The 17,371-nt window shown below is 39.3% G+C and overlaps 1 protein-coding gene across 3 annotated transcripts in view; it reads left to right on the top strand.

Annotated features, from left to right (window-relative positions):
* Positions 1–17,371, top strand: part of Dcx (doublecortin) — a 76,871-nt gene that overhangs the window by 10,604 nt on the left and 48,896 nt on the right.

The raw sequence follows: 17,371 nt of genomic DNA, 5'->3' as shown, positions 1-17,371 counted from the left end.
TGAAAGGATGCAAACAAGGGGGGAAAGCACTGAAAGTTCTGGTACATTGTCTCTGCCTTACGCTAAGATATAATTTCTTTCCATTTTCCATGTGATATAGCTCTTTTAATTTGGTTCCATGGATGGTTTGTGTGAGAAAAGAACTATTTCAGGATTCTAAAATTAGCCCAAGAAAGATGCTACCATCTGTTCTCCTCCAAATCAGGTTCCTCATGTCATTGGTTACTCTACTGAAGTGCAACCTATATTAGTATCTGAGAAAGAATGCAGCCAGGCGTCTCCAGAAGACAGATGCACCATTCTCTTGAGCATAGAGATCTGAAAATACAGAACAAAAATGTTCCAAGGGAAATGGAACAGTGGCTGATTCTATTGGCTCAAAAGATCATTGTGGTCATGTATCTAGAAGACAAGTGTGGATTACCTTCAGTCCATAATCCTACCTCTTAAAATATCTCTGATGACTGAACAATTGTAGTTTCTAAACTTTATTTCTCCATATCAAAATGACTAAAGGGTGTTTAAATACAGAAGTATGCCCCTCCCCATAATTACTGATATGTATTGCAGGCTGCAGGATTTCAAGTTTCAGGAAAAGTCACTTACATGCTATACACTTAGCAATTTTGATAAATTTATGTTTTCTTTCTACTTCTCATCCTTCTGTGTCCCAAGGTGCCTAGAAGCATGGGTTATAGTCCAGCTTTACTGAGAGACTCTGTCTCAAGGGAATAGGCAGAGAGTGGTAGAGCAGGATACCCATTTTCTTCTTCTGTTCCCCACACAAACATGGGCACATAAGCCACACACATCACATACATGTAGCACAAACATTCAGATGCACATATCACAAGTATTCACATACAAACATACCACACAAGCTCTGCTCTCACACATACAACAGTTCACACACACACACACACACACACACACACTACAAGAATTCACACACACATTCACTCACACTATTCACACTATTAAAAGATAAAATTCAACATTCCATCTACTCAGTGAGTTCATCACTAAATAAATTTATTGATATTCACATATTCCTTATTAAGCATCGGTAATTTTCCTGTACTTTCCCTCTCCTATTCTTAGTATGGGTTTCCAGTGTTGCATGAAGATTGATCATTCTTTGGCATCCTTGACTGTTCCTAAAAATGTGTAAAAGGTAACATATGACTCTTAAGTAAGCTTCTATCTGTCCAATGATGGATGAGTTTTCACCTCTGCAGGCCATGAATAATGAAAAGCTCTCTTCAGTGTCTTCAAGCATCAGTTAAAATTTCTTTAGGGACAATGCTACAAAACACCGGGATAGGATAATGGTGTGTAAGTACAGAAACATGGGTGATGCTATATGGACAGTCTAGAGATAGCAACTGGTTAACTCAAAAGATTTGAATTGATACTCAAATCTCCCATAGTGACAAATCACTTTCTGACTTCCATTAATTGGAAAGAAGCTTAGACAGGGATTCAAAGACTCAAATTTTAGCTTTTTATCCACTACATGGCATAGGGTCAGTCATGTTCCTTTTCTCAACTTCAGGATTTGGTTTTTGTTTGGTTGGTTTGTTTTTTCGAGACGGGATCTCTCTGGTTGGTTCTGGAGCTTGAGCTGGCATTGAGCTCTCAGAGATCCTCCTGTCTTTGCCTCCTGAGTACTGGGATTAACGGAGTGTGCCACCACTGCAGGGCCACCTTAGTGGGTCTGCCATTTTGTAAGATGGTCTCTAAATTGTATTTGCACAACTGTTATATTACGATCCCTTTTGCTATCTGATGGGACATGATAAAAGGTAATTTTGAAACTTGCATTATTTATTTGTTGCCCCATTCTTCCCAGTAAGGCTGATGTAAAGAGCAGAAAGAGAGAGATTCGCAGACAAAAGCAAGAGAACAGGGGCTAGAACTGTGGCAGCATCATTGCACCTGGGTGCTGGACGAGGAGGATTTATGGGTGCGGGTGCTTAGCATCCTTGACGGCAGCGCTATGTGTTTTATTTTTTTTTTTTTAAAAAACTATTGGTGATATTATTTATTGTACCAGAAATGTGTTTCATAATGGCATATTTGTACCTTTATGACTTTGCAGTTTGATCTCATCAGCCCTACCTCTACCTGCACCCTGACCCCATTAACTTGCCCTTTCCTTTTCTTTCTTTTCCTCCTCCTCCTCCTCTCCCTCCTCCTCTTCCTCCTCCTCCACTCCTTCTTCTCCTCTCTGTCTCTCTCTGTCTCTGTCTCTGTCCCTGTCTCTGTCTCTGTCTCTCTCAAAAAGTCGAGTGCCTGAACAGGGACTTAAACCGTGACCCCTCAGATTTAAAGTCTGGTGCTCCACGTCTCCTTTACAGGAATATCTGATTTTTCCAGTACCACTTATGGAGACAAAGAAGCAGAAATTTTACGTCTATGTTTATCAAGGAGATTAGCTTACACTTTTTATTGTATCTTAATCTGGTTTTGGTATAAAGGTAATGCTAGCTTTCTAAAGAGAGCTGTACCATTCCTGCCTTTTCTAATAGACGTAAAGGCTCCTGAACCTTTTTGTTCTTTTTTAAAGGTCTAGAATGTTGAGATCTGGAGCTGGAGTTCATTTATTTGATTTTTAACATTGGATATGCTTTTCATATTGCTGTCTCAATCTTGTCGCTCATTATAGATATGTTCCTATTGTTTATTCCCTCTTGGTATAGTTTTGGTACATTACATGCAATAGAAAAATACTTCTATTTTAAAAAAAGGTATGACTTAATCATTTTCTAGATTTCATTGTTATCTGTTGTGAACTCTCCAATTTGTTGTGATTTTTATTAATTTGGTTCTTTTCTCTCTCTTTTTTTTTTTTGTTACTTTGCCTAAGGGTCCGTTCAATACGTTGTTCCACTTGTTCCACCGACTCTTAGTATCTTTATACTTTTATTTCAATAATTTCTTCCCTGATACTATTTCCCCTTTGATTAATGTAATGCCAACTAATTAGTGATCTTAATAAAACCATAAAATCTTTATGTCACACAAAATGATGACATTTTACCATAAAGATAATTTGAGGAAAGGAAGTTATGCGAAGGTAAGGATCATTGAGGCAATCATTCTTAGACTTCTATTTATCATAGGTGAAGGAGAAAGAAGATTGAAGTGATTCTAAGGTTTCTCCCTAAGGTATATGAGTTGTTTCTCCCTAAGGTATATGAGTGGGAACATTCAGAAAGGGTCAATGGTTCCATGTCAATCAGTTGGACTTTAGGTATACTGAGTTCTGGGGCCTTGATGCATCTAAATAAATACTCTACAAGCACCACATATATGGGTCTGGATCTCAGGAGAGGGGGTCGGGGCTGGGGATACACATTTAAAAGTAGCCTACAAACAGTCAGTAGCTAAGATCAAGCAAGTAGTTGAGTTCAAGCCAGAATGTATATGACAGGTTGCACCCACGCCAAAGACACTGTGTTGGATTTGCATGAAAGGAATGGATGAAAGACCTACTCCACTACAGAGAACCATGAGAAACCATATGAAGATGTATCAAGAGAGCCCAAGGGGAGAGTTTTTAAGTCAAGATTGGCCAGCCATCTTGATCTGACATTGCTTATTTTTGAAATGCAGTACGAATTACACATCCATCAAATTCAGGTAATTGGAATGGTCATTATTGTGGCTAACAGGACTCCAAACTCCCCTCTTGAGCAGAGAGCTCAGTGAAAGCTTAGAAGGTAATTGGGGAGATAGAGTCACAATTCTATGAGAGTGTAAGCTAAGAAACCCGGTTTCCTGGCAACATCTTATACTCCAGATGCATTAAAACTTGTCCACTGCTTCATAGTTTTCCTGCATATCTTACGCCATATATTCACTTTAACAGGCCATGCTAGTCCTTAGTCCAATAGTGTTCTTGGTCTATACTTTCAATATATTTTTATACTCCTGGATGCATCAGACTCTTCTTTGCTCTGATTTTCTCAGGACCTTGATTTCACCACAGGGATTTAGTTAGTAAGTCTCTAACAATTCAACTTCCACCACGAGATCAACACTAATCAATTTAGAGCACAATTCCTAAATTACATTATATGCAACAGTAGCTGAAGAGAATGTTCTATAGTCAAATAAATGGGGGTAGCATTGCATAGTATATTATTTCATTGAATATTCAAAAAAGACATCTTCAAGAAAAACCTGCTTGATTTTGTTTAGGCCAGTTTTCCTCAAACTAATTTGAACATAAAATGTTAAAAATAGGTGACCATATGGTAGAATGCAGGTGGGCAAACACTGGCCTCTACTTTAGGTATTTATTTTCATTTTAATTAGAACATCTTGAAAAAAAATAACCTTAAAAGCTCAGGGAAATAATTACATAGAAAGAAAAGAGGCACCACAGCATTTTGACAGGGTTTAAAGAACCAGAACAAGAAGGCTTTCTTAGCTAGAACATTGATAATCACAAGAGGTACCACCTACGCTCCCATGGCCAGACATGGCTTGAGAGCACCCATCTCTGACACAGCCTCTAGAATCATAGAGACAGAACGAAGGAGGGTGGTTTTTCTAGACGATATACATCCAAAGATGTTAGGAAAATCCTTTGGTCATGAGCCTCAACGTATGGCTTTCTAAGCACAGTATTAAACATATAGTAAGAGCAATTGCCAAGTTTTGTACATCCACATTAGATTCTGTCCTATACAGACCAGCACCCTTGTGGCAAGTCAAATGGGCTTGCCAGATAGTGTTAACTTCCATAGGTGGCATTATTTAAATAGACCTCATAGTTTGCATTGCCACGAGTCCAATTTTCTCCATGTGACAACAGTTTGCCAAACCATAGAAGTCTGAAACATTTACCCAAGAAGGTTACCTGATTTTAATACAAGGTTTGAGGCCAGAGATTACTACCTTCTGAAGTCAATGAGTGTCTATATCCACACATGTATGCCATTTCTTTTAAGTATTGGTTGCCTCATCTGATGAACTTGAATATAAGCATTTGTATGTCTGGACAGTTCTGGTCTTCTTTACCTAAGACATTAGAGACTTACTGAAAAGCTAAAATGTTTGCCTCCAGAGCTTGATGGGTGAACTTCCTCTCACTTTTCCCAAAGAGGGTGCACCCTTGCTTTGCTTAATGTTTTGAGTGTTTGGCTTATTGCCTGCTGGGAACTCATGTTTGCCTTTTCCCAGATTGTCCTGAATGAAAGAAGTGTGAGTGGGCAAGCTATCCTTCAGATATTGGATCCTCTGCACTAGTCTATATACTTGGAAATGCACTGTGGCTTTTCTTGGTCCTAAGCACTTTTTCTTTTGTGAATTCTCTCCTTCATTAAAAACCTTACCATTGTGTTTCGTATAAAGGGGAATATATTAACATTATGCATTTAAACACTTTTCTTCAACCTAAGAGTTCATTTATATTTCTTTTATGCTTTGGTTTTGAAATGTGCAGTCCATGTCTCATGTAGCCTAAAATCCACTGAACTCATTATATAGCTAAGGATAACCTTGAACTTATGAGCCTTCTGACTACTTCCCAAGTGCTAAGATTACTGTTATTTGCCAATATACTCAGGTTCTATTTGGGGTCAAAGTGCTCTGCCAACTGAGCTGTATCCTTAGTCTTCATCTGTTTCTATTCTGAAAAGAACGTATTTTATTGTCCCACAAAAGTATTGTGGAGTCCAAGCACCATGTCCCCTGTCCTAATGGATAGTTCTGGACCAGCTAGTTCTGGACTAGCTGATGCCTAGACTCATATTGTGAACCTACTTGCACAGTAGAAAATGAGAATTCTGGCCTGAGAAATCAATCCAAAATAGTGGTAGCTTCTTGGATCTACTACTTGATGATTGAGAATTACCAAGAAAAATGATTCTTGTTCTCTAGTTCTAATATAGTCTGTCCAGTGTAAAAACCACGGTAAGATGTTGTTGTTAGTAGGCATTTCTCTATGGCTTGTTTGACTCAAGATAGGGAATAAAGATCTGCTTCCTCAGCTTCTTCCACAAGACTCTTCATGGGCTGATGGATGGCACCATCCATTTCCAGGCTGGAATTGCTGCTGTCATTTGGCCTGCAGCTCTGGGGAAGGAATCTCTGAAGGTAGAAAGAAAGGGGATTAGCAATGAGATGGATTATTACAGTTTATCCAGAGACAAGATGATGAGTTATTTTTATCCCATGTCTGTACTTAGTGGTAATTAATATAGATACTTTTATCTCAACCCCAACCATAAATTTCCGTAGCAGTAGACACTCAGCCTGGCATGTGGTTCAGGATGCTACCTTGTTGTTTTATTGACTGATAAGGAGTTTGTTGGCTTTATTTATTTATCAATAAACCCCATGTGGAGGTTGAGATTGGGGATGATCTAATATGGTAAGTAAGAATTTAAATTGGGGATGAACTAATATGGAAAATGGGATTCTCTGATGGGAATTTATTCTACATAGACATATTTGATTTAAAATTTTCCTTAATCAGAACTGTAAAGGCAATTGCTACAACCTAGCAGAAAAAATTCATATACCCACCTTCAACTAGCTTAAGAGCTCTGGCTCTGGTTCAGTTCAATGAGTAGTATCAACTTAGGCTATTCTACAGGGACCTTGTTGGAGACCTCGAGGTCAGACAGCAATCATCCCCCTCCCTTCTTGTAGAGCAAAAAATCTGTTTAAATCAATAGGCTCCTATTCCCTCCAGCTGAATGTGGCTTTCAAGAATGACAGCATCTGTTCCATATTGCCCTTGCCCTTGTCAAACCCCAGCATGAAATAGAACAGAATGGTATGGAGTAGCTGGGTTTGTGTACACAATACATACAGCATATGTGTAAAGGATATGGGCCCTGGAAGGCTTCATACAGGAGGCAGATCTAGCAGGAATATAAAATGAGAGTAATCAGACTGAATATAATTAGAAAGAATTAAGGTCGTTCAGGGTTTGCAGTCTTTAAGAAATGTCTCTTTGGAATATAGAAGAACTTGATCTTCCATTGTTCAAAATAGAGTCGATTAGAGGTCATCAAGTGCTATATTCTAAAAGAAAATGATTTTTAAAAATATGACAGACCATGAACCACTGCAAAATCCAAATTGTTTATTGATACATTATTGTCTATGTTTATGATGGAAAATATATTTTGGTATATGTGTACATTGTGCAGTGATCAAATTGGGGTTATTATTCCTATCAACTGAAACAGTTCTGATTTCTTTGTGCTGCATTTACCCAAAGTCTGCTTTTACCAGTTTGGAATTGTTACAATGCATTATTGTTAAGCACAGAGCCACAGAACTTAATCTTCCTCTCCAACATGCTTATTATATTAACTCTCCACTGATCAGAGTTCTGTAGAAAAGAAGAATCCATAGGATATTTTGAAATACAGATATTTTATTTTATGGAATTGGCTCATGTGATTAGGGAGACTAATAAAGTTGAAATATGTAGAACCGGCAGGCAAGCTAGAGACCCAGAGAAGAGCTTTCAGTTTGGAGTCTAAATTCATAGATAGTTCTGAGCAGATAATGTAGTATATGCCTTTAATCTCAGCACTTGAGAGGCAGAGCCAGACAGATTCTCTGAGTTCAAGGTCTGCCTCGTCTACAAAGAGAGTTCCAGGACAGCCAGGGTTACCCAGAGAATCTCGAAAATCTGTCTCGAAAGTGAAAAACGAACAACAAAACCCTTAGTGAACAAGCTCTAGATGAGGAACCTAAAGATTCCTGCTCTGCTACCAACAAGGTGGACCAACATAGACCAAACCACTGCCGCTCTCTTCATCTTCATCTGTTTTGCCCATAAAATAGACTCCCCCAAACTTCCTCCCACAGTGGAATAATTCTATGCATTCGGTTTCCTGAACACTTAAAGTTCTGTGATTCTAAAACGTGGATTTTGAGGAATAGCAAACAGTCTAGCTCAGTGCACCTCTTGGCAATGTCTAGATAGAGCTTCATACATGTAACAGTTCTGACAGTCAATCAATTTTCATTATCTTTAGCTAAAGAATAAGCAAAATGCCCCATTTTCCCAATTTGTTCATGTCCTTCTCAATAGTAGATGTCATTAATGAGCACCACGTCTGGCAGCTCTTCATGCTGAGCGCAGCACTATTCTACTACATACAGGCAGCAGGAGGAAAAATACTCAGGCTTGTGGCATTCACGGTATAGTAAAGAGGAAAACTACAGAACATGAACAAAGTATTTGCTATTTTAGGTGTCCAGACAGCTAGTGGGCAGATAGGCATTGCGCTTGATCGTGAGTGCTTCCTCAAAACATGAGCCCTGTCTAGAAACTGCCATAAGTTCAATGTGTACTGCATGTTGAATGGATGACCGGGAGAGCTGAGGGTGATGAGAGAGAGGGGCGGGGAGAGAGAGGCTGAAGGAATATCCGGACCACAAACAACAATACTGGATCATTTTTTGTGTGTGATTTCCTAAGGCCAAAATGACACAGTGCAAGATGAGGCTTGATGTCTGTTTCCCTTCTTTCATGATGTTTCTTGATTCACTAGGTGCTGGGAATATATTAAAATGTGTGAGCTACAATCTACCTCTCTCTTTTGCCTTTGAGGAAGCCAGTTTTGCTCCACAGGATCTCCTAGAGTACTGCTGAACTTATAGATGATGTGTGTAAACCGATCTGTAAGGTATAAAGCACGTTGTAAATGTTGGTTATGATTTGGACTAATTAAGCTGGCTTCTTTCTCTGACATCTGAAGTACATACTGGTTTCTCTGTAGTATTTGAGCTTTGGCAAGCATTCTACTGATAACAGCTGGAAGGAAGAAGGGGATCGAATAGTGTTAACAGGTTTTCTGCTCGTCTTATACTTCCTACGTTTTTATTCCCTATCGATTGTCACTGCAACTCAAATGGTGTTGAGTAAATAGAGTCCTGTCCATTTGCCAGATGTAGAATCTGATATTTCATGACACCACCCCACCCAGTATCACAAAGCTGACCCACAACAGAGCCAGAACTTGAGTTCACATCTCTTGACTCCTGCGGTCAGTGTTCTTTTCCCATAGCAAGCTTACTGATGGAGCAAAGTCTATCTCCAAAGTTTACCCCCATGCTAATTTGGTTCCTGCAAACACAGATGTGAAACAAGCTGTAATCTTTTTGAAACATCTTAAACCTGGCCAGCTTCTGTTCATCTGCTTGAGTTAAGGCACACGGCAGCTGTCACAGAGGCATAGCTGAATTCCTCTGTGTTGAATTGCTGTGTATCAGAAACCTTATCAACTATGTGCAGGCAGTTGGATTACATGTATATTTCGAGAATCAAAGGCTTGCATTTGAGAGCTACATTAAGAAATCAGAATAATATTCATGCATCATCCAAAGCCCTTTAGAGAGGATTAAAAATATGAACCTATATCTTTCAATACAGGCTAAAACTGGAGGCCTCCTGGGTTCTGTTGGATTTGTATTTGACACATAGCCTAATTTTCAGAGCAAGTGGGTGCTGAGAAATTTCCACATTGGACAGCCATAGTTACTAGGACTTGTGGCTTATTACACACATTTCCCATTTAAAAGTAAACACAAGAGAATAACACATTCTTTTTGAACATACAAAATATTACTCCTTCAAAAAATACTATTTTTCCAAGCAAAGGATTTCTATAAAAATAGGTTCTGAAAAGGTCATCTTCTTCATAAAATAGACCATGACTAGCTACCTGCCTGAGGCTTGAGGGTGATGCTGAATTATTCCATGCCAGCCTCTCCATTCCCTACTACACACTCCTAACATCTATACTAGTATACACAGGTAATTTTCCGGCACCACAAATTCTGTTTAGAGTTTTCCCAGAAGATATGTGTGCCTCTGATAAGGACGATTCACTGGGACTCTCATATAGCATAATACCCTATCCAAATTCATGTGTTACTTTTAGGTTCTCCAAGTTTACTGACCCAGGAAAACATTGTTACACAAATATCTGTACCATACTGACTTCAGCAAAAACAACCATAGCGCTAAAAATATTAGGACATCAACGTTACTATTAACAGGGCTTAGAATATAGTTAAAAGGTTAAAAGGAATTATATTCCAAGCACAAAACTAACAGAATTTTTTCAAGAACAACTTTTCCATAAAATCTTTATTTTAATAGTGCATTGTGGTCCATGCCTGTAAATCCAACATTAGTTAGTTGAACGAAATTAGATAATGAGTTTGAGGTCTGCCCGAGCCATTAAGCAACGCTAGCCTGGGGTGCGTACATAATAAGACCCCATCTGAAGGCTCAAACCTAAGCTAAAGCAAACCAATACACACAACGAAACACTCTCTTTTCGGGAACAAAGAAAGGGTGAGCCGGGGAAAACACTTTTGAGTGTGAGTGAGAAAGCCAGGGCTTACACTGCAGTTCAATTATTTTGCTGTTCAACCAATTAGGAAGCCATTTAATCTCTTAGAATATGAGATTCCACATCAGTGGCAGGAAATAAACAAGCTAGTTTTAACTAAGTCACAGATAATTAAAATTGATTTTCCAAAAGGGATAAAATCATAGCTCATATTCATGTATATATATATATATATATTTAACTGACAATGTGAAAACGTGAGAGTTGTTATAAAAAGCTTCAATGTGAATCTACAGTGATGTTAAGGTGACGATACTCCCCAAATTTATCTATCAACTCAAAGATTGCTAACAAAATACTAACTGGCTTCTTGGTATTGGAAATGGATAAGCTAATCTTGAAACTCAAAATAGAAGGACAAAGCAGGACACACTGGGCATAACAGGAAATGAAAACAGATATTTTGGAGTTAGCTGGTGACTTGGAGAATATTATTTGATTGGGTTAAGAGAATCTATGTTAAGAAAAAGCATAGACTAATATTTTGTACTATTGTGCCTGAACATATATCAGGAACTACATGGGAATCTTACTGAAAATGTGAGTTAAAAATGGACTCTAGGGCCAGGCGTGGTAGTGCACGTCTTTAATTTCAGCAGTGAAGAAGCAGAAGCAGGCAAGAGGCAGGCACATCTCTGTGCCTTCAACGCTAGCTTGGTCTATGTAAAGCATTCCCAACCAGTCTAGACCATAAGGAGACCCTGTGTAAAAACAAACAAACAAACAAAAAAACCAAACCAAATAAAAATATTGGATTTTCCCCCAGCCCTGCTGAGTTAGATTTGAGTGCGGCATCTTTCCATGGCTTGTCCTGAAACCTTGACTGGGGGTGATGAGAACATGAAGAAATGGCAGCTACACTTATAGAAAAGATGGGGTTGGGTGGTCAGGACTCTCAGATGGAGAGGCCATAGCACCCTGGAAGTTCAGTGTGTTAACCATGGAGGGGCCGGGTTATTTCATGCAGATAAACGAGAAGGTAGACAGCTGAACAAGGAGCAAGCTCTGGAGAGGAGCAGTCATAAATATCTGGGGGAAGAAAGCTAAAGTGGACAGTTTTTTGCACACACTGTCAGCATTCGCTCAGATCAGAAGAAGGCTTCCCCATCATCCCCTTGAGCCACACCTAGGGGGTCATTGCACATCCATGAGGCTAAGGCCTGCATTCTTTACATGGCCATGCTCAAGTCAACAACACACACTCACTTGACACTTAACTTGCTCCTTACAATGTGGGACTCAGGACTTTACATATTTATTAGGTGAATTCATTTAAGTGCTAAGGTTTGAAATCCAGTGAGCTAACCTTTTGATTTCAGCATTTAGAGATTTAAACACTGGCCAAATGTTCTAAACAGTGAGATGTTTTTCAAAGCCAGATTATGGGCACCGTAGTATCTACATAGTGGGATTGCAGAATCTCAGTACTCTGGTTGCTCTCAGATAGGGCTCAAGGACACCTTGGGACATAGAGCAAAACCCTATCATATGTGCACAAAAATGAGAAGATGGGCTTCTTCTAAGATCAATTAAATTAGAGTTTTGTATATCCAATATCTTTTTAGTTAGAAGTTGATTGATTCCTTGACCCCTGCTTGAACTGCAGGCTACTGTTTCGTCTTTATTACTGGTCTTTTAGGCTCGCTTAGATTAGCACAGTTACTGTACATAGTCTCAACATTTCATCCTGTGCCCTAATGTTCTCGCAGCTCTGCCCTTTTCTGCTGCCCAATCCTTAATGTAATATGTAAGTAGAGCAAGATTTCAAGTTGTTCTGAGTAAGACAAGTACTTGTAGGCTGTTTTGTGTTAGTTTCTATAGCCGTGTGTGTGTGTGTGTGTGTGTGTGTGTGTGTGTGTGTGTGCGTGTTAAAAGGAGGTGAGAGGGTAATAGGAGAAAGAGGAAGGGAGTAGAAAGCAAAAACAGGCAGAGGGTGGCAGGTGGGAGGACAGGAGAGGAGGAGAGGGGAGGAGAAGGAAGACGAGAGGAGGGTATGGGAGGAGAGGACATGGGAAGAGAGGAAGGGTCCAATCATCAAATATGGTAGATGTGCATCATTGTTATAGAATAAAAGCCATGTTCAGCGCACAGTATTTGATATTATTGGGAAACATCTTTCCTCCCACCCACCCTCGCTAACCCCCTCATTTTCATACCTAGGGGTGATTGCTAGAGCAGGTGGAGGTGACGGAGAGCTGAACCCAAGCAGCCTGATTTGGCATTGATTCACAACAGGAAGGGGCTTATCTTCTCCCACTCTAGCATAGTATTAGACCCCAAGACAAAGCTCAGATTGATGCAGGCTCCACCCCACCCTTTTTCTCCTGGCTTCCTTTCTATAAGTCATGCTTTCAGTGTTTGGAGTCTGGCAGCTGCGAGGCCTGGTTGCTAGGAAACAATTTCTCAGCACAAAGAACCCTCAGCTGGGAAGGTCAGGGCTGTCAGTGTGAAACAGCTGTACAGAATTTTTATTTGTCTTCCTCTTGTTTTGGTTAATCACAGGGCATGAAACCAGAATCAAACTTTTCATAGAAATGAAAACTGCTAGAGAGTGCCCGTTCAGCTGCTGGTGGTGGTGCTGCTGTCCTTTTTATTTTTCCCCTGATCTTCAAATCACAGCCTTTCTACTCTGGCTCAACACAGCCCAAACAAGCTGAGCAGGCTGAAAGTGAAGGTGGAGAGGTCAGGTGTTTTTTAACCTTTGACTGCCTGCCTAGCTGAGTTGACTTCCTTTGTAATGAATTGATCATTTCTTTAGCATTTGAGTTGCACACTTAAATGATGCAGATGCCCTCAGACACTTACATTCTAGCTTTGTGTGGTGGCATACACCTATAAATGCCAGGTCTTTCAAGGGGGAGGCAAAGACATTACTGAGTTAGGAGCCCAGTTTGTGCTGCACACTGAGATATTGTCTCAAAACTTAGCTTTATAGAAACAGTAAGACCTTCGAGTTAAATGGCATTTTGTTTTTTATTTGATAATGTGTCAACCGTAACCTGTACAAAATAAATTTGGCAGGAAGGTTGTACGGAATTGATGCAAAAATAATAAAGGTGAAGAAAGTGATGAGTCTAGGGTTGTCTAGACTAGTGCGGTGGAAGTCAAGGGTTGTAGCTGTAGTTTGCTGGTAGATTGCTTGCAGAGCCTATGAGAGTCCCTCAATTCATTGTCTTGTACTTCCAAAAGCTGTAGGATGAAGCCAAAGGATTTTTTCTTTTAATAGAGCCACATAAAGAAAAGGCAAAATCCAGTTTTAAGTACTCTTAGTTTCCTTTCATTTAGTTATTCATCATATAGGAGTCAAGTGATTAAACTGAAATGTGGTCCACCATGAGAAACACATGATTACAAATCAGGAAGCAGGAATTATAGGACTTGATGGATGGGCTCAATCAGACGATGACCTTAAACAGATCATTGGTCCCGTAGGGCTCAGTTGCTTTTCCTAATCCATAAAAGGGTTGGAAGAGTGGTTTCTCTGTTGTGGTTCCCCTTCCATCAGTTGCAGGGGCAAAGCTGGGGATTTGTTATAACTGTGGAATATTAGAAGAATAAAAATTAGATTTTTGGTGTGAGAAATTAGGTGCTAGACCATATAGTCTATTTTTTTCATAACCATCCTGGTGGTGATTGGAAACAATAACATTTGAGAGCCACTGAGTGAGAGGACCATGGAGGACCACTTTCATGCTCACATTGTGCTCAGGAATGGCAAGCCCTGGTGCTTGTTTTTTGTTTGTTTGTTTGTTTGTTTGTTTTTGTTTGTTTGTTTTTGTTTTTTTGTTGTTGTTTTTTGTTTTTTGGTCTTTACTTTCTTATTCCCATTCTCAGAAATTTGTTCTAAATTAGTTTGGAGGGTAGCCTTTATGCTCCAGCACAGAAATTTCTATTATAAGTTCATTTCTTCCATAGCTTTTCTTATTTTTTGATATTCACTGTTTTGCTTAGGCACTTTTGGCAATGTCTTCTAAGACTTATTCTTCCAGAAGGCCAGTGTGAAGGCTTCTGCAGGGATCAGCAAGTCTTCTGACTGCTACGTGCATGTTTCATACTGCTAACAGACAAAAGATGGGCTTTAATGAGAATGCTAGTATATAGGAAGAATTGGCTAAGGATACACATGTCAGCTAAGCTTAAGTTGATTTGACCTATAGCTGACTTTGCTTCTGTTTTTTTTTCTTTAAAAGTACTTTCCCTTCCTCAATCTTGATTCTTCCTATAATTCTATATAAAAATATCCCCAACTGTGCTTATAAATATCTTATTATAAAAGGAAGGGAAGCTGATTCAAAAGGGGCAGCTCATGGAGCTAATGACCACCACTAGCCTGCTTACCATGGTAGCTGGCACCCAGTGTGTTGTCCATGGTGCTGAATGTGGTTTAACCACAGGAATCTTTGTGAGAAATACACATAGACGAAGGAAGAGATGCTGGGCAGTAGTGTGCCTTTTTCCTGTTCGTTTCCCAATTGAGGCAACCTAATGATTTGGCAATGAAATCATGACACTTAGCCAAGATGATCAGAGTAATTATGCTTTTTTAAATATAGACTAGTGCTTTCCTTCAAAGTTTTTCTAGTGGAATAGCAGGGAAATAGTACTCATAGCTTGAGTAACTGTATTTTATCCTAACACAGAGGATTTGATATAAAGTGTGTATTTACCTAAGAGCTTGGGATAATCTTCCAAATACTTTATTGTCAATGTGAATGAATATGAAAGGAGTATTGCAAAAACCATAAGCCTAGAGTAGAATTCACTAGTTGTCTTATCAAGCACAAAAATCTCTTTATTGTGAAATAATGAGAGGTTTGTGGAGAGGTGCAAAATAGCATACAAAGGGTACTATTCTTAGCAGCAAGCTTTTACATAAATATTCATACATATATGTGCATTGTTCAGATACTACCCAGGTTATATCCATTTATTTGAATTTGAATCTGATGACCTGGAACTCACTATATAACCTTGTATGGCCTTAGGCTCATGAGAATTCTCCTTAGTCTCCCAATCCCTGGCATTCTAAGCACACACCATCATAGTAGACTTGAATAATTGGTCCCCTAAGATCTCTCAGACACTGGATCACCAAACAGGCAGCATACACCGGCTGAGATGCAGCCCCCGACACATATACAGCAGAGGACTCCCAGGTCTGGGTTCAGTCAGAGAAGATGCACCTAACCCTCAAGAGACTGGAGGCCCAAGGAAGTTTAGAGGTCTGGTGGGGCGGGTGGGGTGGAGACATCCTTGTGGAGACAGGATTGGCAGGGAGGAGGTATGGGATGTGGAATAGTCGGGGGGTGGGGGACCAGGAGGGGAATAAAATCTGGAGTGTAAAAATAAATAAATAAATAAATAAATAAATAAATAAATAACTTTAAAAGAAGAAAAACAAAAGGCTAGTGTTACTAGATCTCAGCCCCAGAGTCATTTGGTGGAAGTTGGACTCGTTGCCAGCAATTCCGTAGGAACTGTTATTATGTCAGAACTTGACCTAAGGATGACAGAAAAATGTCGAAGGAGTCCAGCTACTAACCAGTTTGCCGTATTATATTTAAGCATGTATTGTGACCCTAAATACATTACTAAGTCTTTTAGAGCCTCAGTATTACTATCTGTAAATTAGGTGCAGTAATGCTGAGTGGGTACAGTTTAGTAGTCATTACATGCCAGAAATAATTCCTAATTCACAGGACTCTTATGATAATCATATAACATTGCTGTAAATTACTTAGTATATAGCAGATACTAAAAAATAAGAAGGCTATCAGTCTTAATGGCAAATATTTTACTTCTAGGAAGACTTCATCTTCATTATGAATTGTAAATCAGGATTTTTTCTTGGCCAGGGGATGATTCTGCCTAATGTTAGTTCTTAGTATATCTGGCAGATATGTCCCAGAAACACAATTATTCCTGGAGTAGACAGTAATGCAAGGATGAATTTTATGTATGAATAACACTGAATGAAGACCAAAGCCAACCCTAAAATACGTGATTTTTATAGCTTGAAACAATGTATAATACAGGCAAAATGTCATAAAACTCTAGGCTGCTCATTTTTAATAAATATTTACATAAATATTTTTTATCTGTAGAATCACAAACCAGGGAAGGGATTTTTTGTGACTTATCCTTGATCCCTCTTTTGCCCAGTTTTAGATCTGGATGGACTAATCAACTCCTTTGCTAGAAGGCTAATGATGGAGAGGCCAGTTTGCTGTGTTTGGACAACAAATATAGTAGTGGAAAATATAAAACATAGCAGTGATTTTGCCTGTTAGACAATAACTCTGTGGTTTCTATGATTCCGAAATACTGACCTCCTAAGAAGTCAGTAAATTTCATTGTACTGGGTTATCAGCATTTCTCTTTGATTGCTGACTTCATCATAACCTTGGGCACCCAGTTTGCTAAATTGTCATTTATTTCTCATCATGAATAGAAGGATATGCAATAATCCTTTGGATGATTGAAAGAACCCTGAAGAGGAAAAGTCCTTGGTCCTGCCAAGGCTGGACCCCCCACCCCAACCCAGTGTAGGGGAATGTCATGGCAGGGAGGCAGGAAGAAGTGCATGGTTGAATGGGGGAAAAGGGATAACATTTGAAATGTAAACAAAAATATCCAATGACAAAAAAGAAAATGAAGCAAGAAAGAAAGAAAGAAAGAAAGAAAGAACCCTGAAAATTCAGAGGATCCAACAAACTAAAAGGTTTGGTACTCCCATTTATTCTTGCCACACTTTTTGCTGCTTGCTTGCATAACTGAGAGTCCAAAACTTTAAAACTGATTTACCAACCACTGGTGGGTGGGTGGTGGTGATGAAAGACGTTGTGGCTCAGCTTTTGAGTTTCCTACTAGGTATTCATTTACCATCCTTCCCAGAACATGCCATTCTCTTTCTCATGCCAACCAAGTAACATCATTCAACCTGTGATGGCAGACTGATAGACTGAATGAGC

The sequence above is a fragment of the Rattus norvegicus genome, chromosome X, assembly GCF_021556685.1.
Source record: "Rattus norvegicus strain SHRSP/BbbUtx chromosome X, alternate assembly SHRSP_T2T, whole genome shotgun sequence".
Classification (NCBI taxonomy): Eukaryota; Metazoa; Chordata; class Mammalia; order Rodentia; family Muridae; genus Rattus; species Rattus norvegicus.
Note: the sequence above shows the minus strand (reverse complement) of the source record. Positions and strands in the feature narration are given on the sequence as shown.